This window comes from Sebastes umbrosus, chromosome 3 (genome assembly GCF_015220745.1).
Source record: "Sebastes umbrosus isolate fSebUmb1 chromosome 3, fSebUmb1.pri, whole genome shotgun sequence".
NCBI classification, from domain to species: Eukaryota; Metazoa; Chordata; class Actinopteri; order Perciformes; family Sebastidae; genus Sebastes; species Sebastes umbrosus.
Window position 1 is genome coordinate 10,780,043 of NC_051271.1, and position 26,292 is coordinate 10,806,334.

A 26,292-nucleotide genomic window follows, 5' to 3' on the forward strand; every position below is an offset into this window, starting at 1 on the left:
CATCATGAGCGGTGTGTGACCGAGCTGTGGCCAGATTCTGAAACGTTATATGACAACGTCTATAACATGACAGTATCAGTTAGCGTTTCATCCCACAATAAAAAGAGTACACAGTATCTATAGAGCAATATATCCGCTCTGATACACAGCGGTGCGTTGCTTTCAACAAACTGGGCAATTTGTTCAAATTAACAAGGCGGGTGCTGGAGAGGTGAACTGTTCCCTCTCATTTTTTCATAACGTGGGTGTGCGTGTATGTGTACTTGTTCACCGCATTAATCTTTTACGACATGGGTTACGGTTAGTAAGAAAGTCTTCTAGCCATTATGGACGTTAATCTGACCACAGTGATGGCAGAAAGCTCCTATGTACAATTAGAGGTGGATATTTAACTATATTTTCAGTCAAAGCTATATATTCAATTTGTTTTTGCCAAGCAGAGAAATTAAATTCAATCCTTAAAGGTTCTATATATGACATTCAGAACCACAAGAGCAACCAAGGACTATATCTTGGCTGTTATTTCATTGGTTTGAATATTGATTTTTACAGGTTAGAGTTATTTTTGTAACATTAGTAATGTATTCAGCTTGGTAAAGAGCCATTTCTTCAATCTGCTGAGAGAACTAAATCCATGTAACGTAATTATTAGCTTGCTAGCTATCCTGCTAAGGCTAGCTACCTAAAACATCAAGTAAAATATGCTTTCAGCTGAACACTTTCGAACTGCACTCTACCATCTCGCTGCTGTCTGGGAGGACACTCTCTTAGTCTCTTTATAAGCTGCTGTAGTAATGTTCAAAATCTCATATATAGAACCTTTAACTTCCATTACTGCTAATATTCTATTATTCTCTTAAAAGGGGACCTATTATGCTTTTGTGTTTTTCCCCTTTCCTTTAATGTGTTATATAGTTTTTTGTGCATGTGAAAGGTCTGCAAAGTTACAAAGCCCAACGTCCACGCGAAAGGGAGTTACTCCCCCCCACACACAGAAACACTGCTCCTGAACTGCCTGAAACGCCTTGCTTGAAGTCCCGCCTTTTCTTCCGTAACATGGTGATGTCACTAAGTAACACATTTGCATAGTACCTGCCTGGTGGCTAGTTTGGCACGCCCTCCAACAAAGCTAGTTAGAGTGGAGTCCGAAGAGTTTGGTTCAGTTGACCAATCACAACAGTGACAGGTGAGAAATGAGAAAAATTAAGCGTTTTTTTAACATTTGAAAATGAGCATGATATGTCCTCTTTAATGTGGTATTTTGGAGTTTTTTTTTTTAAATAATTTCGATCAATTCTTGAGGGTTAAATTATTTTTTACATTTAGCATTAAATCTGTGTAACAATCAACCCCAAAATTGCTGCAACAACTTATGAGACACAATAGAGCATGGTCATCATATACGTCTAATGTTCTAAGCCCTTATACACTTTCACAAGTGATTTTAATTAATTCATTATTTATTTTCTGATTTACGACTAGAACAACTTGACACACAGTGCTGAGCTGCATTTCAAAATAATCTTCAGGTTTCCAGCTTTCAGATGATGTACACCACTTCTATGTGACATCTACTGCTGACCTGCTATCTCCCCCCTAAATACCCTGTGTGGTTTGTATGGGTCTCTTAGGGTTAATAGCTGCTTTTTAAAACAGGTGACATCAAAGAAGAATGCCTTGGTTTGACTACAGTCTAAACTTCACCTCAGTCACAACCCCTGCAAATTCAGAAGCACATTTTATCAACTTGGCATTTCAAAGTTCGCTCAGACTTTTATTATCCACTGAATGCAATTTTCTTTGTGCAGTGTAATTTAGTGAAATAATGTTTCGGTGTTAAAAGGGTCACTTCACCCTAATCATTATGTCCAGGTTTTGAATTATCCGTCTCTGAGATTTCTGTAGCCACCGTGATACAATGTAGATTAATGGGATTTTGTACGTGGTGTTCAAAGCATTCGGAAATTACATTTGAAAAACTCAACAGCAATGAATTATTGTAGAAACAATGTCCCGGCTACTGAAGATAACCCACAGACCTCCCTGTGAATAGGTTTCATTTAAACTATCTTCTACCAAAGAAACAGTCTCAATGAAAACTGTTAACAGTTACTGTGGAGTATCCAGAGTTGGACACAAGAATGACAAGGTGCTGTTGAATATTTTAAACAGAAATTTTTCAGATATCCACAGCACATAAAACTATAAATGTGGCTAGATACCAGTAGTGGTAAATGAGAAAATATCTTTACTGTTATTCAGGTAAGTTGTACCTATACACAAAAAGGTTACCAAGAAGATAATATCGCCCCATTTAGATTCTAGATATACTTAACTACTGCTTAATCCTCTTCGTCTCCTGCAGGTTTATGAGGACACAATGATCTCCCTCAATTGTTCCCTATATCCTTGACAACATGTAGAGCCTCATTCCAAATAGAGTTAATCTGATTTATCTTGTTTGCCAAAGAGAAAGGTCATGTTTGGTCTTCCTTGTTTTCTTTTGGAGGGGAGTCAATCTCAGCGGAGCATTTGAGATGTGATCTGCCGAAGCACAAGGCCCTGCCATCGCTGTGACCTCTGCCGTATTTTAGAGAGGATGTTTCTGCTACTGCTATAAAGATGGACCTTTGTTTTAGGCCATGCTAGCTGCATGGCTCTAGGGACGGCAGTGTCAGTCTGTCGGTTCACCACTTTGGTCCGGACTGAAATTGTTGTTGAGATGTTTCAGTTCAGAGCAAAGTCAACAACTATTTGATGGATTGATATAACATTTTGCACAGACATGCATGGTTCCCAGAGGATGAATCCCACTGACTTCCTCTAGTGCCACCATGAGTTTGCGTTGCGCTACCATACAGTATAACATATGCCGCGCTCAAGTCTTCAAAACGGCAGTCCAAAAACCAATGGGTGAAGTCACGGTGACTACGTACACTTCTTATATACAGTCTACCTGAATTATCTTGTTTGCCAAAGAGAAAGGTCATGTTTGGTCTTCCTTGTTTTCTTTTGGAGGGGAGTCAATCTCAGCAGAGCATTTGAGATGTGATCTGCCGAGGCACAAGGCCCTGCCATCGCTGTGACCTCTGCCGTATTTTAGAGAGGATGTTCTTGCTACTGTTATAAAGATGGATCTTTGTTTTAGGCCATGCTATTAGCATGGCCTAAATACCTGCTTAACGTCGGCATGTTAGCGTTGTCATTGAGACCGTGTTAGCATGCAGACGTTAGCATTTAGCTCAAAGCACTGCTACCATGGAGGCGTTTTATTAATGTACATAACCTGAGTTTTGGAGGTGATGAACTTGAGACCTGTTTGCTTGACAAAATGTAAAGGTTGTCTTTTCTTGTATGTTATGGTAGATTAGATTCTGGATATAAGACACAAATTTCAAGCTCACAATTTGACACCTCATTGTAGTTCTGTCTGTAGGTCATTCAGTAGAAAATTGAAATTCATGAACATTTTTAAAAAACTTTATGATCCAGATGTGAAATCTCGGTAGCTTTCAGTTCCCACCATTCCAGTTCAATAATTGATTGCTGAAGCTTATTTGCTGCCCTATTGAGCTGTCTTCCTATTTAAGCTTCAATAGTGCTCAATCATGACGCATGAACCTAAGTCATCATACCATCCACCTCAGAATAAATCCATCTTACTGTACATATCCAGTGTATGTGTGTGTGTGTGCGTGTGTTTATGAAGTATAACACTGATCTGTCTCTGCCTGTTTTACGGCTATGCTTCCATAATCCCCATCCTAATCCACTGTGTATGTATGTGTGTGTGTGTGTGTGTGTGTGTGTGTGTGTGTGTGTGTGTGTGTGAGTTGTCTCTTTATGTCTGTGCATGTGATGCATGGTATTTAAGCTTTCAGAGGGCCTCTCTTTCCCACGCCTTCCACACTATATGTAATACCATAGATAGCCCTCCAGTCATCCACTTCTCTCCATCGAACCACTCAACACAATGGCCTGGACAGAATCACTCTGCACTCCGCTGTCAATATCTCCATTACTATTTCAGTCAACAGAATAAACACAGTGAAAATTGAATGGTTATGGGTAATATTACTTTTAAATGAGCTGATGAAATGGGTGTAGTGATGAGAGGGTAGAGAGTGGCTGAGATGGTGAGAGTGGATTGTGTCAGTGCAACTGAAGGATAAAAAAGCAGAACAGAAAATCAAAGTTACTTTCCACGCAACCTTCTTTTTCTTTGTCATATCCTTGTTACAATGTGGGTATGCTTTCTGATTTATCATCTTAAGGATGGTTGACTAGCTGTAAGTCTAGAATTAACAGCTAAAATGACCATTATACGGCAAACATGTGTGCATATCCCCTTTCAACTGAACATACTTTGTCTCAACTGTCTAAATGTTACTCTTACAACAAACTATTTCTAAAGCAGAACATTGATCTTGTTATTAGTTTTAATTTGGCTGTTTCTCTTTACACAGAGCTGTGATTCCCAACCTGCCAGTCAGGACCATACAAGGGGTCACAAAATAAACACGAAGGGTCACAAGATGATTAAATGGAAGGATAGGAAAACAGAAAACAACAGTCTGTTTGCACGAAAAGGCGTGTGAATGACAAGATAATGCGCAAGGCATTTAGCGTGCAATAAGAACGCCTTTCCTGCTTTTGGCGTGTCATTTGTCCGCCATGTAGTCTGTACTGACTGCAACGTAAATGGCGGGCAGGTGGGGAGGTAGATGGGTCCAACAAACACATGACTGGTGTTATGTTTAGCGAGGTATGTTAGTGATGTTTGTCACATGTTTTAGAGATATTTGTGACGTGTTTTCCATACTTATATTACGTTGTTTCCGTACATATTTGACTAAGTTTACATACTTATTTTAAGCCCAACCATGACGTTTTTCCTAACCCTATCTAATTGGTTTTGTTGCCTAAACCTAACTGCAAATGTTACTGTAGTTTTGTTGCATGACATACAAATGGCACGCGAAAAGTGGCGTGGAAATGACACACGCAAAAGCTAAAATGCTTTCTCGTGACACACGGAATGTCCTTGTAATGTCGTGTAATTTAAACGCCTTCCTGTGATATTGAGTTGAAATTTAAAAAAAAATAATATTTCTGCTACACAAAATTGTGTTCGAAAAGATAAGAAAAACAGAACACTGGTTAAACTGGGCGCAACTGGAGGACATGAAATACATGAAAAAGGGTCACATGAAAACATTCCTTCATTTTAAGGGGTCATCACCAGCTGAGACGGTTGAGAGAGTCTGCCTTTTCAAGTATATTTTGGGGGCATTTTTATGCCTTTACTTGAAAGCAGAAAGTAGAAAGAGATGGAAATGAGGAGAAAGAGACATGCAACAGAGGTCCTCAGTTGGAATCGGACCAGGGACATCAGAATTACATGGTCAGTGGCTTAAACCCCTAGGTCACCACAGCAACGCCCCATTGAGTCTGTTTTAACAACACAGTCCTTGTGATGTAGTCGTGCCAATAGAGCAGATTCACTGTAACACTGAAGAGAAGAGAGACACCTGTAAAGGTATGTGAAGAAAGAAAGAAAGAAAGAAAGAAAGAGATCATGTAGAAATGATTGGTTCTCCTAAGTGTTTAAGAATGGTGCTTGGTGATGAATAGAGAGAGGAGTAAGAGGTTGATGAGTGGGACCCTCAGCAATGATAATCCCATTAGCGCTGTACTGCATGTTAAGCTCTCCACTAATGACTGATGTGTGTGTATGTGCGTCACATGTGTAAGCGCGAACAGTGTGTGTGTGCACGGTAGCTGAGTCCTGCTCGGACCATCCTAATTATCCGTCGTGACTCACGTGAGGGTAATTACAGCATCTGAGACAGTGGGAACAAGGCTACGAATGACCCAGAATTCTACAGGCTAATGAAGCGATAAGACACACACACACACACACACACACACACACACACACACACACACACTTTCTCTGTATGACTTGCTCTCACCTCACACAGAGAGACGGGGACAGAGCGGGAGAAAAGAGAGAGACAGCTAAGAAAGACAGAAAGGGGAACAGTGTTTCCCTCAGAGTGCATTAGAGAGAGTAGAGAGATTTGGGAGGAGCTGTCAGGAGACGCTCTGTCAGGCGGCGTCTCTTCCTAGTATGAACTAATCTGGCTGCTCTCTGTTCTCTGTCATATCTGGCCACGGCTCCACAGCACTGTGGTCCGCTTCCACAGGCAGCGGATTAAGGCTCGGCTACCCGAGACTAAATTCTCTATTGAAGAATCATCTAGGTGTAATCCCTGTGTGAAGCCAGCCCTGTATGGTGCAGCGCATTATATCCCACACCATGACTATTATACACAGCAGGCTGCACACTCAGGAGATACAGGAGCCATGAGAATGGTTTGCCGTGCACTGAGCCTCAGGGTTGCATTAAATTGTTACGTAAAATGAGATCGGTTCACTTAAGGTGGCCCCCCCCTGGGAACACATCAACTAAGTCAGAGTTCTGACGGGATGTTTTTCACCTCAGTGATTAAAATATTTAAATTTTAATACACCCTGTCACATATTTCTTTAATAATCCCGTCTCCTAGTTTTTCATATTTTTGCATTAACATTTAACATTTGCATTTTCTATTTGATTCTTTTTTCGGTTGATTTCTAAGGAAAAAATTAAATATATCACAACACCTACCCATACAACACACACAATACACAATTAATAAGAAAAAAAATCTATAAATATGCCAATAAAACCAAAAATAAACAGATTTTAACAACACTTACTTATGCCAACTTTATCAAAAGAAGAAATACAGTGTGTAAACTAATGAAAACATAACAATTCTTAGTTTCAGCTGATTATACACTAATGAAAACATAGTTATGAAAATGATATTCCATTTCTGCAAATAGATCCTTAATCCCACATCCTACACTGGACCTTTAACACTGTTTCTTCACCAACATTCTCTGTTTTCATTATCAGTTACATTCACTCAGTCAGAGTAGGAACGGCAACTTAGTTTTTAGTGTCGCAGCAGCAATCCCTGGGCTAATGTTGTTTTACATAATACATATTCAAAGGAGTTCCACACAGCGAGGTATACAGATTTCAACTCTGGAAAAAGAGAGCGCTGGTATTGGATTCAGTACTCTGTATTGGCAGATATCCCGAGTTGAGCTATTGGAATCAGGAGAGGAAAAGTTGAATGGGTACATCCTTTCAGACAACTACACAAACAAGCCAAAAGAGTTCTCAACCTTGACTACAGACAGCACGGCTTGTTGTAACCCCCTTTAAACTGAGCTTTGACCCTCCGGGCTGATAAGCACTTCCTTAGAACACAAACAAACTGAGCTCGGGCCTTTAATGCTGCACGGTGCTTGAAACCACACCACTTAACAGTCGCTGTGCTCACAGAGGCAGAGGGCATTTCTCTTGCTTGTACCAGTTTGTACAACAGCTCCATTGACGCGGCAATTTAAGTGATAAGTGATACGAAATGCTCAACTCGTGGTGTTGGTCTGTGAGGCAGAGCAGGTTACCCTCGGCCCACGCTCCAGCCATCACAGGATCCCTGTCTCTGCGGCTCCTACGCAGACTGAACGTGTCTCTCTGTGTGTGTGTGTGCATGATTGACTGAGTTATCTTGATCAAATTCCCAATTACACAGACAAGTGTCTCTTCAATGCTGTGCTCTTTGTGGAAATACACAAACAAACAGACATTAAATGTCACACAAACGCACCCACGAAAACAGGAAGACACACACACACACACAGGCCGGAGGCACCAGGCACTTCATTTCCTATTCCACCCCCTCTCCTCGTCCTCGGCACCCTCGTATTCCACTCTGGCCTCCCCAACACTCAACCCACAGTCACTATAGCAACCTCACACAGAGCTACTGGCTGCCAGAGGGCTAATCATGTCTTTACAACATCTGTCAGGAAAACAGAGACACACACACCCTCAAACATTTATACAACTGCTTATAATATACACCCAGCAGCACTGCTTGGACCCAGATGTCCACGCATCCTCGCAAACACATATATATGCATCTTTCACACACGCTCACAGGTTTATGTTCATTAACACATAAGGGTCAAGTCAAAGACAAGTTTCTTACCTTTGCTCATGATTCATCCTGGAATGTGAAGTTTAAAAGTGGGAGCTGAAATAGGACAAGACAAGATTTATCATGTGAGTTTCTCTGCACTCTTGATCTATCTACAAAAATATACCATATTGATTGTTTTTCCACTGTTTTTCTTGGTCAGGAAGAATCATTTGCTTGACAGCCTGTCTTGGACGAGACAGAGAGATAAATGACGGGGAGGCCTACACAGAGATTTGCTGGTAAAATGGGGACAGAAAACATGCCTGCTGGGTATGTTGCTCTGCTGCCACCTGTAGACCAGACCTGGTACTCCATCTACACAAAGTCTTAGGACAGTGACCTTAGAGCATCCAACTTTTTAAAGTGGGAAAATGGGACCTAGGAGAAAGGCTGCAGTTGCAAACTAAGTTCTTGCTGCACTAGATAGTCGCAGACCTGCAGTGTTCCACATGCTGTCTGATTCAAAATCAATCCCCTCGGTAACGTCTCACTTCCTTCAGTGTACAGTGCATGCGACTCCCAGTGAAGCACTCCGCTCGCCTCAGTATACTCCGTGCACCATCTAACAATACTTTCAAAGAGTTTGATGAAATCTATTTTGGTTTTTTGAAGTTTGCAGAGGCTTGCTACCAAAATGAGTCACACACACACAAACTCAAGCCAGCCTCAGAAAAAGGAAAAGTGCCACTCAGAGCAACACACACACACACAGACACACACACAGCCTACGTGCAGCCCCTGCATCTTTTAACAAACCGAAGAGGGTTGAGCGAATGCTTTATATTTAGAATGGTGACGCTGTGCGAACTTGAGCGCTAACATGAGAGGAAAGCTCAGCGATGCGTTGGAGAGCTGCATATTCAATAATGTATCAGAGGCAGCGTTTTAAAAAACAGCTGGGGATCGCCGCTCTGTCTTGTCCTGTCTGCCGGTCTGTCTCTTTGCATGTCTCTCCTCCGGTCTGTCCACTGCGACGGCAGCACATTTGCCACTCCTGTGGGGAGCTGATGTTTGGTTAAACTTTCATCCTGTCGACAGTCTCTTCACTCGCTCCTTTCGTCCCTCAGGATGAGTCTCTCTCTGTGCTTCTCTCTTTCTCAGAAGCAAGATTTTCTCTCTCTTTTTTGTACTCCCCTTCTGTATATTTCTCAGTGGACATGGCACAGCCTTTTTAGCGGCATAAATCATACACAAAATCTGCTTTTGACAGTAAGAAAAGGAAGTATATGTGTGTTTGTTTGAAGGACGCCATGATGTTCAGTGCTTACCTGTTTCAGTGCACAGGTCCACTGTGCTGCTTCATCCTTGAGGAATGAAAGAGTAAGAAATCTCCTCAGAATTCTCCTGCAAGAGAGATGGAGAGCACAGGGGGATGGGGAAGGGAAGAGGAAAAGTGGGAAAGGGATTAGGAACAGAGCCTTAGCCTTTCACAACTCAATGCTCTTAAAGCCAACTCTGGGTTTCAATTCCCTGTGTTTGTGTCTGCTTGCACTTGCCTTTACATCGGTGTTATGTGCAATAATTGGAAGCTTGGATCTGAACGCTGTGACATAAACACAACTAATGTGCAAAAACTGATCCAGAGAGAGCACGTTGGGTCAAACGGACTGCCCCGGCTCAACTCCTATACTGGAGGGCTTTTGAGGATTTTAAAGCAGCAGTGGGTAGAAATGGAGCAAATATGATTAAAAAAAGTTATTATATCCGGACAGTATAGTGCATGAGACAGGTAATCTGAAAATAATCATGTGCCACTGTGTCCTCCGGTGCTCCTAATGGCATCGGCCGTTTCAGCCGTCCAGCTGACGACTATGCGCCGGCTGTCAATCACTCGCAAACTTCGATCAAACGGTCAAACTAGGCAGCGTTGATCAAATATGAATCAAGATTCTGTTACTGTAATGCCTATTTTCTCGCCTTAAATGTTTTCAGAAACATCTTGTAGTGTACTGTTTAGCTTGCAGCCATGTTGAGATCTATTGAAGAAATAAAAAGCAGCGCCCAGCAGCCAGAGCACAGCCAATAGGAACGCTCAATAGGAACGCTAGATTTTTTAAAGCCTAAAAAAACAGAGTCATGAGGAGGTGCAGAAGTCTAGTTATCTATCAGAACACTTGAATTACAATATGCTGAAAAGTTATTATGGAATTTTTGCCCAATGATGCAAAAAACGTTCTGCCTACTGAATCTTTAAGGCTCCCTCGCTGGCTACTTACAAGACGTACGGGCTGTGAGGGGATGAAGGGCTGAGCAGCGTACACTACATCAGTATAATAAGTACACACTCTGACAGATCAAAGGGGTTGCATTAGGACACAAGTGTGAATACTAGCACAGAGGTGTGTGAAACGTAAGCAGAGAGAGAACGTATATACACACACACAGATGTTATACACTGCCATGTTTTGTGAGTGGCTGCAGTGACCCTGTGCTCTTGCCCTGAATTCTTCTGCCATCTATGGTCGTGCAGCGGAGCGCATCAAGTCACAGCCAAATAGAAATCACTTCACTGGTGGAGTGAAATCAGGATGGGTCTCAGAGGATCACGGGCTGTTATTTTTGTTATGAAATCCATCCTCTGTTGAACTTTGAGGCCTTAGACCAATAACCTTCTGCAGTAGTGCTGTGAATCATCCAATCTGAGCAGTTCTAGCGTAATCACCTATAGAATAACACACTTTGCGGCAGGCTATGACAAGTTACGGGCATGATGTTTTACAGCAAAGATAACGCATGTGCACCGTAGACAATATTAAGATGTTTAGATCGCTAAAAAAAAACAATATTACTAAACTGGAAATATAGAAATAATCTCTCAACATCCCAGTGGCACCTTCTACTATCAGAGTACATTTCAACAGAAAGACAAATAGCATTAAAAAACAACCAAATAGATTAATTTCACAGACGTTGAGCCCAATTCATCAACATCACTCACCTACACAAACACACATGGACATGTCTTCATCCCAGTAACAACCTCTCCCCCACCACCACCACCACCACACACCTTAATAGAAAGTTCACAAGCCCTTATAATAATAATAGCTGACACTTCTAAATATCAAACTACTCATTTATTTATTAATTTATTTACTTTATTTTTAATTATTTCCTTATTATTACCGACTAGTTTTATAATTATTATTATTTTCTTTTTAATTTATTTCAGATGTTATTACTAGAATTATTATGACTATTATTCCATCCTTTTTTTGATTTTGTTAAGTTGGTTTTGTTTTATTTGTTTGGTATGTTATGTCTCATGTCAACCTCTGAGCGTCACTTTGTTTTTTTTTAGTCTTTTCTTGGGTATTTCTCCCCTGCTCTTATCAATGTTGCACTACTTGTAAAGTCACTGCTGTTTTGTTTTTGCACCAATTAAAACACACAAAAAAAGATGGTTTAAGAGTGATTCTGGAGCAAGGTGCCATTACGAAGAGTCACCACTAGTCTGTGCTGTTACACCACTCCTGCGTTTGTGCTGCTGACCGACTTACTAAATAAGGGCAGAGACGATGATGGCAGAATACATTAACTGTGGGATCTGATGATGTAAAGATCATGAGTTATTTAATTACAGATGAAAACTAGGACATATGTCATTACTGTTACATCCCTTGGCCTCTTAACACCCGTTGTTTTTCAGGTCATATAATCTCACATAATCTCACATCATGTAATCAGAAGCCATTTGATGAATCTGTGTCTGAAGACGTCAGATAGATTTTTAGTGCCGCCCTAGCTCGCATATATGCACACTGTGGCAAATGTATGTGCAGCATGTGTGAAAACTAGTTCACACTTTATTTTCAGTCGATGACACATTCCTCCCCGGATTCCTTCTCCACTTGCACCATGTTTCCTCTGTAACGATCTGACAATGGCTGGTGAAATCAGTTGGGTGGGGGGGATTATTAAGCATCAGTTACCCTCTATTGCGGGCGCCAGTTTTCCTCTCCATCATGTTGTTTTCCTGTTGGGTTTCAGTGCTCCCTGGATGGAAACCACCTTGTTAGTGAGAATGTGCTTCACCTGCGCTGGCCCAGCAGAAGTAATTAAAGCCTCGGCAGCCTCGGCAGAGGAAGAGCTCCGAAACTAGATCATTTGGAAAGCTCGCGTTGGCGCAAGCAATTTCAGTTTACAGCTCTTGCACAATAAGCCGGGACAAGTGGACGCGGCATTGCTGTTAGTCTTCCCCGATTTTTGTGCTGTAAAGTGGCACCCATGGTGAGAGTCAGTCTGCAAGCCCTTTTAGTTGCTTTGCATCTCTGTGAGGACTCCCGTGGGAGCCCTTCAGAGCAGCCTTTGAATCCTTTTCATGTTGACGGCTGAAGTGACTGCTATTCAGTGAGAGTCAAAGTGTTGGTAGTAATTTGAAGGGAATTCAACTCCAGTATCTCCGCCTGGACATTACCTTAAAGGTTTTCTGCCGGTGGCGGAAATGATTCAGGGCAAAGCGGCGTATTATTTAGGTCACTAAAGTGCTTTCACATACCCTTTTCACTCCATGAACCAAACTATTTCTGCACTGATCTGCACAGCAATGGCCCAGATCATTTTTTGATGTCTAACCCTAACCAGGGCAGCTCGGTGGAGCTCGGTTCACTTTGGTTTGGCTTCACTCAGCATGTGTGAAACACTCTTCTTAGGTTTCTGTCAGCTGGACTCAACATCAAGGCAAGTGGGTAAGCAGGGCAGCAGAGTGGGCATCACAAGGCCTCCTCTAAAGCCCTGCTTTAAATGTAGTGTCACAGCAGGGCCATGAATAACACTGACATGATTACCTACACGCTTTATCTCTACAGACACAACCCCTCCTTGCGCTGCTGCGCCGTCTCTTTTTACAGTGTAGTTTTTTCAAGATCATATGCTCATCAGCAGAGCAATTTTTCTAGAGAAAATACATTTCAAATTTAACTTTGTAAACATGTTTACTCTTTCGAGGTGTGTATGCAGCGCTGATCAAAGTTTGCCCAGGATGTTGAGGAGGCTGTTACAGGTCAAGTTGGCAGCAGGGACCCTCAGAGCGACATGACACAGTTTTGCGTAAACAACTTGAACTTGTTTACAACTTCTGTGTGTGTGTGTGTGTGTGTGTCTGACGTCTAAGGGTTTACACAGAGGGATAAGCATCTAATCTAAATAAAATCGGCAAGGATGATGAAGCATTTTAAGAGGATGTGTGATGCGCAAACGCCTGGATAATTCAACTGTGCCTTCAGAAGTGACCTGCTGCTGTTGAAGCTCGCGGCCTACAGTGGAATGAGGATTACTGAACAACAGTTACGGCCTCTGGGCGCTCAATCCAACAACCTGAGACATGAGACGGCGAGATAACGGCGAGACAGAGACGATGCACACAGTATAAAATTCAAGTCATGCTTTAATCCTAAACTACATAAAAAATTAGCTCCTCTTAAAACCTAAAGTAGGATAAGTACTGCTTTGTCTGGCATTTTGAGTCGAGTCAGATTGCAACGCTCCAGTGTGCATTCGTGTCTTGATTTAACATACCAAATGTAGCCCAATTCCTCAGGAGTTAAACCAAAGAGTTGGTCTTAAATCTTATGCATCTATTGGCGTTCTCGAGCAGACATTTATCCATGACATACATCAGAATGAGAAGAAGGGAAATATTCACTGTTAGAAAAACACTTTGTGTTGATTTTACTTTGGGTTAAATGAGGGTTAGGGTTGAAGAGGTTAGAGTTCCTTGTTAGCACATAAGGCTTTTAAACTGTGAATTAGATGATTCAGCACATTTCACAAAACAGAATATAAAGCAGCACTCAACAATATTTTTTTTATCAACAATGGAAAAAATGTGCAAGGCGACTTGTAGTAGCAAACCCACAGAGAATTATCACCAAACTGCAGTTCCCCTCAGCTCTACAGAGCATTTTATTGTCTCTCTGTTCATTGCTATTGTATGGTTTCAAAGCCTGCAGCTTTACGGTTATGGTTCAGTCTCACCAAAAAACACACCTCCTCTGTATCTTTTCTAAATGTGCGATATCAAAATTTGTAAAAAACAACTTTTTTGGAACAGGTCAAACGCAGATAGTTCCCTTTAATCCTAAGAATTCACTTTCTGCTCGGAGTTATAAGGTTCTATCTCGCAAAACAGTCACAACGGAGGAGGCAGGAGGGGAGGGACAAACACCACAAAGCGCAACCGTCACATCCTACATGTAGGCTACAAGTGCTGAACAACAACAAACAATGGAGGAAAAATGAATATAATAGCCAAACAATAAAGCTCATTGATATCTAACTATAAAGCAAGTAATCTCTGTATGTGGGTGTGTCCTTTACATATCTCGAGAACAGTTCATCCGATCTACTTCTCACTTGGTGGGCGTATTGCTGCGGACCCCATGGGGTGCTTTGTCGAATTGGGTGCAATTTGGACACGCAACACCTTCAATATTAATAAACTTTGGATAAACAAGCGAACAGCGCTCAGACTGAGTCCAGCATGTCGTCCGCAGCGGGCGAACCGCGGCTCGTTGACTACAGTTCACTTTTGCTGCTGGATCCTGGATATAGTCTGATAATTCAACATCGATGCTGAATAACGTTACAACCGAACTTTTCTTCAAAGAGCAGATAGCCTACAGGAACAGTGCCACTCTGCCATTGCAAATCAAATTGTGAAAGTTTATAACTAACTTATAAATGTACTGCAGACAAAATACCTCCAGTAATGAATCCATGCTCTACTTTATAACCGTGGTGGTTATGTCAGAGCTGCCCTATTTGGATATTACCTCACCGATGTTTCTGACCACGAGTAGCTGCGAGTTGCTTTACTTTTCATCCTCTCTGGTGAGGTATTGGTGGTTGGCATTAGCAGTGCTAGAGGAAGTGGAAATGTTTCTAAAGTAAAACTATTAACAGTAAAACTGTCATTACCGCACAGTAAAAGTCCTGCATTCAAATGTTTACTTCAAGTGAAGAAGCATTATCAGCACAATGTAATAAAATTCACTTAATGTTTGTTCAAGGACGAGCTTTCAATTCTAATACAATGCTGGATAGTTTCCTGAATAATAATGCATTGTATATAGTACATAGTAACACAATTGAGTTGCATTTTTTGGGGGGCATTTTGTAAGTTATTTTGGGGTACAATGAGTTAGAATAGTAACATAATTCAATACTTATCATAGTTAAACTTCATATTGAATCTAGTTGTTCGGGGCCCTTTTAGTTGCAACTATGTTATGGCAGGTGTATTGCTCGGGACCCAAGGAAGCGCAGTGTCACGTGTGAAGTTGTTTGTATGAGCGGTTCTCGAGAAAGCTGCGAGCAGCAACACCACAGGCCGAGCATTCAGCCTGTTCTGAACAGGCACATTTTGAACGGGCACTGCACTAGTAGCACTAAAATCAGGATAAATGAAGTAATTAAAAAAAAAAGGCAATAATACCACATATCGCAGCTGTTGAGCCAATCATTATCACCGCAGGGGAAATTCCTTCACCGCGACAGCCCTCGTTTAAATGCACGCCCATGTTTCAAATGTTGGAACAACATTAAAAGCAGTCCAGTGATTTAGTATTGCAAGTTGGACAACTTGGAAGAGACAGATTGAAAAGAAAATGGTCAAAATTGATGCAGCAATGGGAGAGACATCCTGACTTTTAGTCGCTAGTATGGGTCAAGCTCCTAATAATGCAAATAGATAGATCTTTTTGTTAGACGCTCAATGTCTGAGCGCTTTATTCCAGACAGACTCCTACGTCCTTCAAACTCTACATCCCCAATTTGTCACCAAGGCGTCAAAACTTAAAAACGTTGTAGTCTCCCAGTCCAAGACGAGATGACCCTGACGACATCACTATCGCTATTTTCTATGAAGTTTCAACTCCACCAAAGACATTACAGAAAGGTGTTTTAGACTAAGTAGTACTTAAAGGGTAACTTAGGTATTTTTCAACCTACTTTTCCATGTTTTTGTGTCTAAGTGATTAATGGGGACAACAATTTTTGAAATTGGTCCAGTATTGAGCGAGAACGCTGTAACCAGCAACCGCTAAAAGGGCTGCAATGTAATCACATGGGGCAATTCCTCACTGTCAATTTATGTCAAATGTATGTTTTTTTTTTTACCTTTTGCTTGATCTGGTCTGTTTTTTATTATGTCATGTGACTTGTTGCCAGAAGACAACGCTGGAAACGTGAGTGAGAGTGGAGAGAGGAGCGCCACGGGACACCGGTGTTGTCAGAGTTTGTTGTGTTGGAGTACAGAAAGTGTAGCTTAGTGTTATCTAAATGATTTTCCATGTCTTGTCTGAATATTTAGATGATTTCGACAATGTGGATGCGATGTGAGATCTCAGTACGAGACAGAGCGAGACACACAATAACGAACAGACGGGATCAAGCGAAAGGTAAAAAATAAAAGTCTGAAAAGTCCTTTCCATAAAGGTAAATGGTAAATGGACTTGCATTTATGTAGCGCTTTTCTATTCTTCCGACCACTCAAAGCGCTTTACACTACATGTGAGCATTTACCCGTTCACACTCACATTCATACACTGATGGCAGAGGCTGCCATGTATGGAGCCAACTTTGCCCATCAGGATCTAAATACTCATTCACACACCAATGGCTATGCCTTCGGGAGCAATTTGGGGTTAAGTGTCTTGCTCAAGGACACATCGACCGGAGGAGCCGGGGATCGAACCACAGACTTTTCCGATTGGTGGACGATCTGCTCTACCCTCTGAGCCACAGCCGCCCAGACACTGTCAGACACTTATAATAATAATAATAATAATAATAATCTGAGTCTGTCAGTGTAAAAAAAAGCACTTTTAGTGGACGTAAACTGACGGTACCAGGTTGCCCGAAATGAGTTACATTGTAGCTTGTTAAGCAGCTGGTGGTTGAAGCGCTCTCCCTCAATACTGGACCAATTTCAAAAATTGTTGCCCCCATTAGTCACTTTGACAAAAAAAACATGGGAAAATAGGTTGAAAAATACCAATAAAGTTCCACTTAAAGTCTGCTAAACTGACCTCCATGTGTACAATTGTTGGAATGTCACTTTTTAAGTTTCAAGGTCTTTCTGTAAATGACACTAACCATTGTACGGATGTAATGATCTGTTCTATTCTGTCTCTTGAGAAGCCAAACCACTCCAAATGGTACAATTACTCCACAGCTGCACGGAGGAAAAGGGTTGAAATTTTAAGGAAGCTATTCTCCTCATGCTCGCTGGGAGGAAGAAAAAGCTGCAGCAGCAGCAGAGGGTGGCTGTAAGCAATCTACAACACAGCAAATTCCATGTAATGGTAGTGTAATGACGCAGCTTACACAAAGGGCACAAGCAACCCTGCTGTGAAACGGTGTCACGTCTTTGTGAAATAATCCTATATTTTAAAAATTCCATTTAATACTACAATGGCGAGAAAATCACGATGACTGTTCTGTTGAGCAGCAGATGCTATTGTGAGCTTGGGGTGGCCCCGCAGCCATGGAATATATGGTGACAATCCTGAATTAACATTTGGTAGGTGCAACAAATTACTCAGTGCTGTCCTACTTTTAAAGACATATTAGACGCTACTGTGCTCGGGGCCAAGAGAACGAATGACTGAGAGAGCGAGAGAAGTGAAAGAAAGTGTCTACAACACAGAGGGGGAAGCAAGAAAAATGAACGGGTGTGCTGGGGTGAAGAGGAGAGAGAGAGATGAGGAGAATTATAGCAAATGAGAAAGGGCAAATGAGATATAAGAGGGAGGAAGAGCTTCTAAAGTGGAGAAACTGACAGAGCTTTGCCCTGCTCCATCTGCTCAGCTATCATCTTTGAAAGGCAAAATTACACAGTACATCTAATTCCCTTGCACAGTTAACATCAAATTGTCTCAGTGCTAACATTCAAATTCTTTCACTGGTAAAGACAATGCGTGCAGCTTTTTCTCACTAAGAAACCTGCAAATTTCTGGATAAGAAAAACCTGACATTTTTTCTCTGCAAGGCGATAGAGACGGAGTGTTAATTTAGGTGGAATAAATCAAGAAAGGTGGCTGACACAGAGGTGGCGGCGGGTGAGACCAGCATGACCTGACACCTGCTTATTTCTTGCTTTTGACGAGGTCACAAATGTTAGGCTGATATTGGAATCCCGCGAGTGCAGGATGGGAATGCTGGAGCAGAATGAGAATGGCCACAGAATGACTGCAACGGGTTTCCTAATGAAGCCTCTCAGTCCCTCTGCCAAAGTGACCCATTTTCTCTCTTTCGCTCTCTTTTTTCTTCTCCCCTCTCGCTGATACAGCTGCCCCAAATTCTTCACAGGGAAAGAATATGCATAAATTTAATTAAAAGGGCTAAAATTATTGGAATAGATTCTTATATTCCCTTTCTCCAAACCATTAGTCCTTGGGTTCGCTTGGACTCCAGCGGGTGAGGAGTCTGACGGGGTCAGTCTTCATTCTCGGGAGAAAATGTCACCATGGCGATGGTAAATTACAATAGCACAAATGAACTTTCACTTTAAAGGACAAGATGGGATTGAAAAGATGTTTTAACTGTGTATGTGTGTATTTATGTGTGCGCTATGAAGACAATTATTTTTTTTTTGTTAAGTACCAATCCTCTCCTCACTAAAATGATTTCCTGGTGGCTTTTTCTGCAAAACTGTAATCCTATTAGGGCTGCTCTTTCCCCCCCCCCATTTCAGTTTGAATGCAAATTGTTTTTAAATGCTAACCAGACCTCTTTGATTTGATTGTTCTGACACAATGGCACTGTTTTAGATAAATTAAAAGGATTTGGGAGGGTTTAGGAAGTAAAAAGTGTGGGGACTGGTCCAAATTGCAAACCCTTGCAAGATAGCAGGGGATTTTGTTAAATATCTTGCAATTACAAAATTCCCCGGAGCGACTGATTATACAGCGCTCAGACACCCACTATAAGTGTATAAGGTTGTTAGCTGAACAGAAGATGATCTGTTTCCAAGCTTGGAACAGGCTGGAGTTTTTCCAGAGGTGCTTCTGAATATAAATCTGATCTTGGACAGGCGGAGAGTGAGCTAAGACTGTATATCAACTCATGACATCTGGTTCACATGCTCGCTTTGTTTGCCTTTTCTTCCATTAAACTTTCTTCAGTGTTGGGCTGTAATGCATTACTTAAGCCTCTTACCCACAAAGTTACTGGTAAATTACTCGGATAACCTGTCAGGCACCGCTAGTGATTTTCGATATTCACACATGTACAACACTCAGGCACATTTTGTGCCTTTTCACACATGCCATAGCAATGGCAAGTCACTCGTGAAAGCATTGGCATAAATAAACCAGTCGCATATTCAAATACGTCATCAGCGGAGTCTTGTGATTGATTTGCTCGCTCCACGTGAATGCATCTGCAATGTTACTGCTTTCATTCACAACACAGCCGTACCAGCATTTTCCCTGAAATGTTAGGTGGGATATTGGTGGTACAGATTTCTCTGAATAGACTGCATGTTTGAAAGGGAACTTAGTAACAAGTTACAGTAGGTAATGTGATTACTTTTTTGTAATGCTGCTAAGACATAACTCGGGCAGACCCGAATGCTTCAAAGCTTTGAAGCTTCGACCATTGCCATGGTAATTGACCTCCAAATCAGTATTCGAATGCTTCGTTTTTTGTTTTTTTTTACATTAGTATGTAATGATAAAGTTTATAAATCCCCAAATAGCCCATGAAATAAGGAATATTCCCACAACACAATTCATATTCAACATTAATTACCATTAGTTATTCTTAGATAACGCTGTTTGTTGTGTGTAGAGGTGCGTGTGTGTACAGTAGTGTGGAAGCAACACTGTCCCTGCACTGAAACGGGGGAGACATAAGAACATGTCAGCCTGCGGCGCTGCGGTGCGTCACGAAGCTTCGAACACCTTCGAATATTTTTCACCAAAGCTTCGAAGCCCAAAAAATGGTATTTGGAGCAGCACTAGACACAACCAAACGTTAGCTTAACACAAACCATGAATTGCACACTACCTAATTGTAGGCTACAGTTTTTCAACTCGAGGCGTTCAGGACGCTCCTGCAAAAACACGAGGCGCAGAGAGCAGCAGGCGTTTGAAAGGCACTTCTGACGGGGCTGGGCTGAGTAATAAAAAGTAATCTAACGTGTAATGTAACTGATTACTTTTACGGTTGAGTAATTAGTAAAGTAACTTAAAGTAACACGACACTTTGTTGCTGTAAGCTGTTGGTTTTCTGCACTGATGCCGTTCTCTCTTCACATCAGGAAGCAGGAGCAGATTTCTCCTGTCATCGCTCCTGTGGCTGTATGTATGCACATGTGTGTGTGTGTGTGTGTGTGTGTGTGCGTGTTTGTTTCTTCCCAAGCATCTGCCGTCATCCTGCTGGTGAAAAACGAGGTGCATATAAGTCATCCAGTGAGAGGTAGTCACTAATAGGATAGAGGCTGCTCCACAGGAATGAGCTATGGCCTTATTACCCACCTCACTTCCTTGCAGCCGGTGTCCTCCCGTAAAAGCACAACAACACTGTTCCTGTCCTCTCTCCTACACATGCTCCATCCAACCATCCAACCATCCATCCATCCATCCATCCTTCTGCTCCCTCCTCGTTTCTCACTTAGCCCCCACCTTGTCCCCTTCTCCTCCTCCCCCCAGCCTCTTTACTTCCCCTCCCTCCTTCTTTCCTCTTTACCTCATTCGCTCCTTTTCTCCACACCTCCCGTCGCCTCCCTTTTCTTTGCCACTTCCTTCTCTCCCCACCTCGAGCACCTGATTTCCACCCTGCATTAAAATAGCCTCTTCCGCACCTCTCCCCTCCGCATAGCACCCACCTGATTTACTCAGATCTCTTCTTTCCCCACATCTCCTCCCCCTTCTCCTTCCTCTCTGCTCCAATCCTACCTCAACCTGACCCATCCCTCTCCTTTCCTTTCATTTCCTTTCCTTTCCTCTCCATACTCTTCTAAACTTTCATCATATGCCTCTCCGCTTGATCTATTAATCTCTCTCTGTGCTCGCTCAGTCTTCCTTATCCCCTTGGCTCCTTTCCTCCCCAGCTCCCTCCCTCCCTCCCTCCCTCCTTCCCTCCCTCTCACCTCTCCTTCTCACCCTATTTTCTCCACCTCAGCACCTGCCTCTGAAGCTGTCTAGACTGGCAATGAAATGAGGATGGAGAGAGGGAGGAGGTGGACGGGCGCAAAAAAATAGGAGAATAAGAGGAAAAGGAGACACTGAGGAGAGTGGGAGTAAAAGCAGGAGATGTTTGAGGAGAAAGATAAAGTGGATAGAAGAGGCGACTGGATGACATGAAAGAGTGTGGATTTATTGTAAAAGGGTTCGTGATCTGAAGTGGAGTTGTTCATTTTTAGAAGAAAAAGAAATCCCACTACTTCTTCTTCGTGGCTCCTTTTGAGTTGTCACTTTCGTTTTCTTTTTCACTCTAAATATTTTGGCATCTTCCAGAGAACACAGCAGCAATCATTTCCTGTGGTTCACCGCTTCACACCCACTGAACGCCTCTGTCCACTCGTCTTGTCATTTCTGAATTGCGTCCCATTTTTCAATGTGATAAACCTTCCCGATTCACACATCGTAACAAAGCGAAGAAACGTGATACAAAGGGACTTTGTCCGTTTCTTCCTCATGAACGACTTCATGAATGAATTCTTGTGGCTTGAGTCCCGTCACATTGTGGATATGGGTGTTGGGAGAGGAGGAAGCGAGTGGAGGAAAACTAAATGATGAAGGCTTCAATGAGGCAAACGAGGATAAACAGACGCTAGATTACGTCTTTATATGACACACACACACAGTTTGTTTGATGGTCCGTGTGTTTGTGTGGTTCAGAGTGTATGTGTGTGTGTGTGTGTGCGCTCGACAGGAGGAGGTGTCCTGTCTGTCTGTAACAGGATGTGATAATTAACCTTTCTCCTGCTGAGCGGAGCTATTAAAGCCAACGCTTTAAACGGGTTTTATAACGAACACAACACATTACACAACTTAAGTTGTTTAGAGCTGTTGTACACATACAGTAACATCGTGCACCGGACCACTTCATGCAGGGGTCATCCATCCATCCATCCATCAATGCATGCATCCATTCATCCATTTATTCATCCATCCATCCATCCAGTTATTTATCTAGAGAGCCATGAATTATTTAAACGATAGCTGGCCAAGGTGGAGCTAATTTGAACTGCTTTGTATACTGAGTAGTTTAATCTATAACACAGGTTTTCAAACTGTGTAGAGGAGAGTTACAGCAGTGGCTGTCAAACATAGGGGTGTAAGAAAACACACATACACGTGAGTATTGCGATATTTTGCTTTATACTGTATCGATTCTCCAAAACACTGTATCGATTTTTAATGAACCTCTTAAAAATCCGACGGCCCGCCGTCAGACCCGGACGCTATTCTGTCTTTGTGTTAAAGCTAGAAGGTACTGGCATCATGTAAAAGTAAAAAAACCTAAGGAATATATGAGGAATACATTGATACCACCTATGGCATAGTTGCATGTGGCGAAGGAGGCTAAATATCGCTCCAAAGTTAGGCTAAATTTTGGTGAGGAAAAACTGGCTTGACCTCTGACTTCAATATGTGTGAATGAAAATGGGTTCTATGGGTACCCACAAGTCAACCCACTTTATGCTAATCACATGCAGTTTGGGGCAAAAAGTAAGCCGTTTTATGCATGCAACATAAATGTGTTATTTTCGCCTATTCTAAAATGTTGTGTCTGAATATTTCTGCATACTGGGGTCCATAAACAGTCTTAGAACTGCATCATTTGGATATGACTGGAAAGCTGAGACTCTTGTGGATCGAATGAGCCCAATTGTATTCATGTGTGATGATTCTAATCCCCATAGTTGCCATTTCCCTTAGTGACTTTTTTTTTACTCAGATTTTATGGATATGGTGGTGTGTCTTTTTATACTAAGAGTTTTCTTAAAATTAGATTTGAAAAAAATCGCAATATATCGCCTTGCTTACAGTTTCGCAATATATTGCAATATATTAAATCATTACCCCTGTATCATGATACGTATGGTATCGCCAGATTCATGCCAATACACAGCCCTAGTCACACACAGCTCATGGCGGCAGTTAATGTACTTTAAATGATTAGAATATATGTATCTGTTTGCTTTTGTGACAACCCCGTCTCCCACAAAATTACGTTCCCATAAAACTAAACTGCATTCTCAATTACGTTTTGAGGGAAACTTATTTTCTCCTGGATTAAAGTCGCAGTTTTTAAACAGTTTTAAACACGTGGTTAAGGTTGTAAATTGAAAACAAAACAAAACAAAGAATGCAACAACACTACTTAGGTTTAAGCAACAACATCATACTTTGGCTTAAAATGACACGACGGAACATGAACAGCGGTCTCCTGGGGGAAAGTCCTGTGTTTGTTGGACCCGTCCATCCCCCTACACCTGCCAGTATTGGACTTTCTCGCTTGTGAAACTAGTTATCATTCCACATAACTTTCATTAACGGTAGCTTGATATACTAGGTCACCTGCTCTGTGCGTCGCTCGTTGTACTACATCACTCACTGCGGCTGTCCGTGGACTTAAAAACGTATTTGTGATACGTCAAACACAAACATAATCCGCGACAAAATACGTTTCCTTCCATACGTAATTTGAGAATGCAGTTTAGATGTATGGGAATATAACTTTTAGGAGACAGGGCTGTTTGGTGCCCAAGGTTGTACAACTATTGCCTCAGAACTGTACTTAGGTACCATACTTGAGTAAATGTACCACCTTCCGCCACTGCTTACAAAGATGCATGAGCACGGAAAAAGAAACAAAACCCATAGTGAGAGCCAAAGTGGCAGATGGGCCAGCAGTAGAGTAACATATGACTTTGTGCCCCTGAGTGAGTCTCCAGTAGCAGCGGGCTGGCCAAACCTTAGCCACTAATGAGGCTGTACATACAGCCAGTCCCAACAGAGCCCACTCCAAACACTGGGAACCAGACACACACGAGGAGGAAGATGGAGACTAAGATGTAGACACATGTCCTCACGCACACACAGACAAGCAAACACATCAGAGAAATTCTCAAATCTGACGCTCAACCTTGGGCACCAAACCAAACGAACACTAAGGGGCACATTAACATGGCATGTGTTTGGTAAAAACCTTGTAGCTACAATTGTGGTGCTTTTTATGTCTCAACTTCTTTGGAGGACTGGCATCCCTCTCTACTAGTCCTCAGATCGTGTGGGTGACTTGGACATAAATCAGCCATAATTACAGTACCGCAGCATTTTCTCAACACTGATATGTGGCAGTATTTCATATTCAAATGAAGGGGAAACTGTTTAACAACCTCTTTGAGCCAAATGTGTTTGTTTTTTTATTGTTGTAGCAAAATTGTATTATTTTAAATATGTGTAGAGTTTTATGGGATTATAGCATCTTTCAAATTGTTCTGATGGCAAAACTTTCTGCTTGTAGAAAACATCCCTGTGATACTCAGTGTAAACTATTGTTGCTTTAAAGCCATTCTTTCTTAGTGTCTTTGGGTCTGGAGGTCACCAAAGTCAGAAATGTTTCAATGTGGTGCCGCATACAGTAGCCTTGGTGCTTAAGGTGGGTGTTTTCAGTTATTCTTTCAGTGGAGCTATGCGACAGTATGAGGTCTTAAACTACATTTACCAATAAGAATAATAAACATATGAATCATCCTGCCCTTGCAGCTGCAACAAATGTAACACAGGTCACGTTCCAAATCGCATATTTTTTCTTTTTACTTTTGGTACATACTGCAGCTGCCCTTACAAAGTACGTACTGTGTGCATGTAGCAAGAAAAGCATGCTGGCTTACATACTGCAAAATGGGACTGAATGTATCCTGGTATTTTTGGCAAACTGTATTTGACGCACTATGTCTATATGGGACATTCTAAATCTTTTTCTGGCGTACTACATAATGCTGGGCACAGACTACAGGAGAATCAAGCCGATTTTAGGCCTGATTTTTTGACGGTTCTAAAGATGATCTTTCCACATATTTTCGTGGTGTGAGGTATGTTGAGTATTTTTTACATCCCCCGATCTACTCAGAAGTCCATCCTGGTTGCAATGATTCCAAATCACAATATTAAACATGTTCAATATTTACGATCGGATATCTTGTTGTGTGTGTGGAACCCCGAGGACAGCCGATGACGCAGTCATGTGGAATGGAACAATAGCCAACTAGGAACCAAGCTGACTGAAGTGGAAGGACATGGGCTAATGCAAAACGCAAAGCATAAAGTAGTAATAAGATGGACCTCAGAAGTGGAGGACCAACTTGTTGATTTGTGACAACAACACAAGTGTTTATTTATCGTGTCTCCATGACTTCATCCATTATTTTTTCTTTGTGAAATTTCAGCACAAAGTAGTGCAAAAACTAACATCGCTAATTCTTCCTGCCTGTCGTCTGCTACGTTTGACCGCGAGAGATTTTGGGAGATTTCCGGGTTTTGAGAGTTGGGACTCTTGTTGTTCATGAATGAATCTGTTAGTGTGTGTGTTGTGCTGTTTTGGCCAAATTGTTGCTCACCAAACACAGGTACAGAACTGTTAAATTTAACATAACATGTCGTTATATGTGTGTTTAGCGTGGGCCGGTCTTAAGTAGTATTGTAGTCGTAGTGGTATTGTAGTATGGGTATTGGAACGCACCGAGAGTGTGAGAGAAATGCCAATCAAGCACATTATGTTCACGCCCACTCAGTCCAGGGGAACAGTCTAATCAAGCACATTAACAGCTTAGACTAAGACAACTCTGATAGAAATATTGTGAGTTAAATAACTAAAATGGATAAAGAAATATAAAGTTTTTTATACTATTCCTTTGACCTCAAATTAGTTGGTAAAAAATATTTTTATTATTTCTTTTGTTTTACCATTAAAGTATTTTTTTTTTTTTTTACATTTGATTGAAGGTAAAAGGATAATTTTACTTTTTTTTTTACACTCAACATTATTTGTTGATGTATGCAGATATATTTTTGATCTGCCTTTCACTATATTTTGTCAATGTTTGGGCTCCATGTGTCATGGGTGTACCTTTAAAACATTAATTATTTTTTGGGGTAATTTGTAACTTCATTTATTTGATTTAAAAATGTTATTCAATGCTGTTAGTATTAAATTTGATTTGTATTCT

The 26,292-nt window shown here is 41.6% G+C and overlaps 1 protein-coding gene across 34 annotated transcripts in view; it reads right to left on the minus strand.

Annotated features, from left to right (window-relative positions):
* The window catches only part of ptprdb (protein tyrosine phosphatase receptor type Db), a 172,227-nt gene that overhangs the window by 113,630 nt on the left and 32,305 nt on the right, over positions 1 to 26,292 (minus strand). For all 34 annotated transcript variants that reach the window (XM_037764653.1, XM_037764651.1, XM_037764647.1 and 31 more), the window contains exons 4-5: positions 9,374 to 9,449; positions 8,115 to 8,159 (exon numbers count right to left, since the gene is read on the minus strand). The gene's annotated coding sequence lies outside the window, so the exon portion shown is untranslated. The remainder of the gene's footprint in view (positions 1 to 8,114; positions 8,160 to 9,373; positions 9,450 to 26,292) is intronic.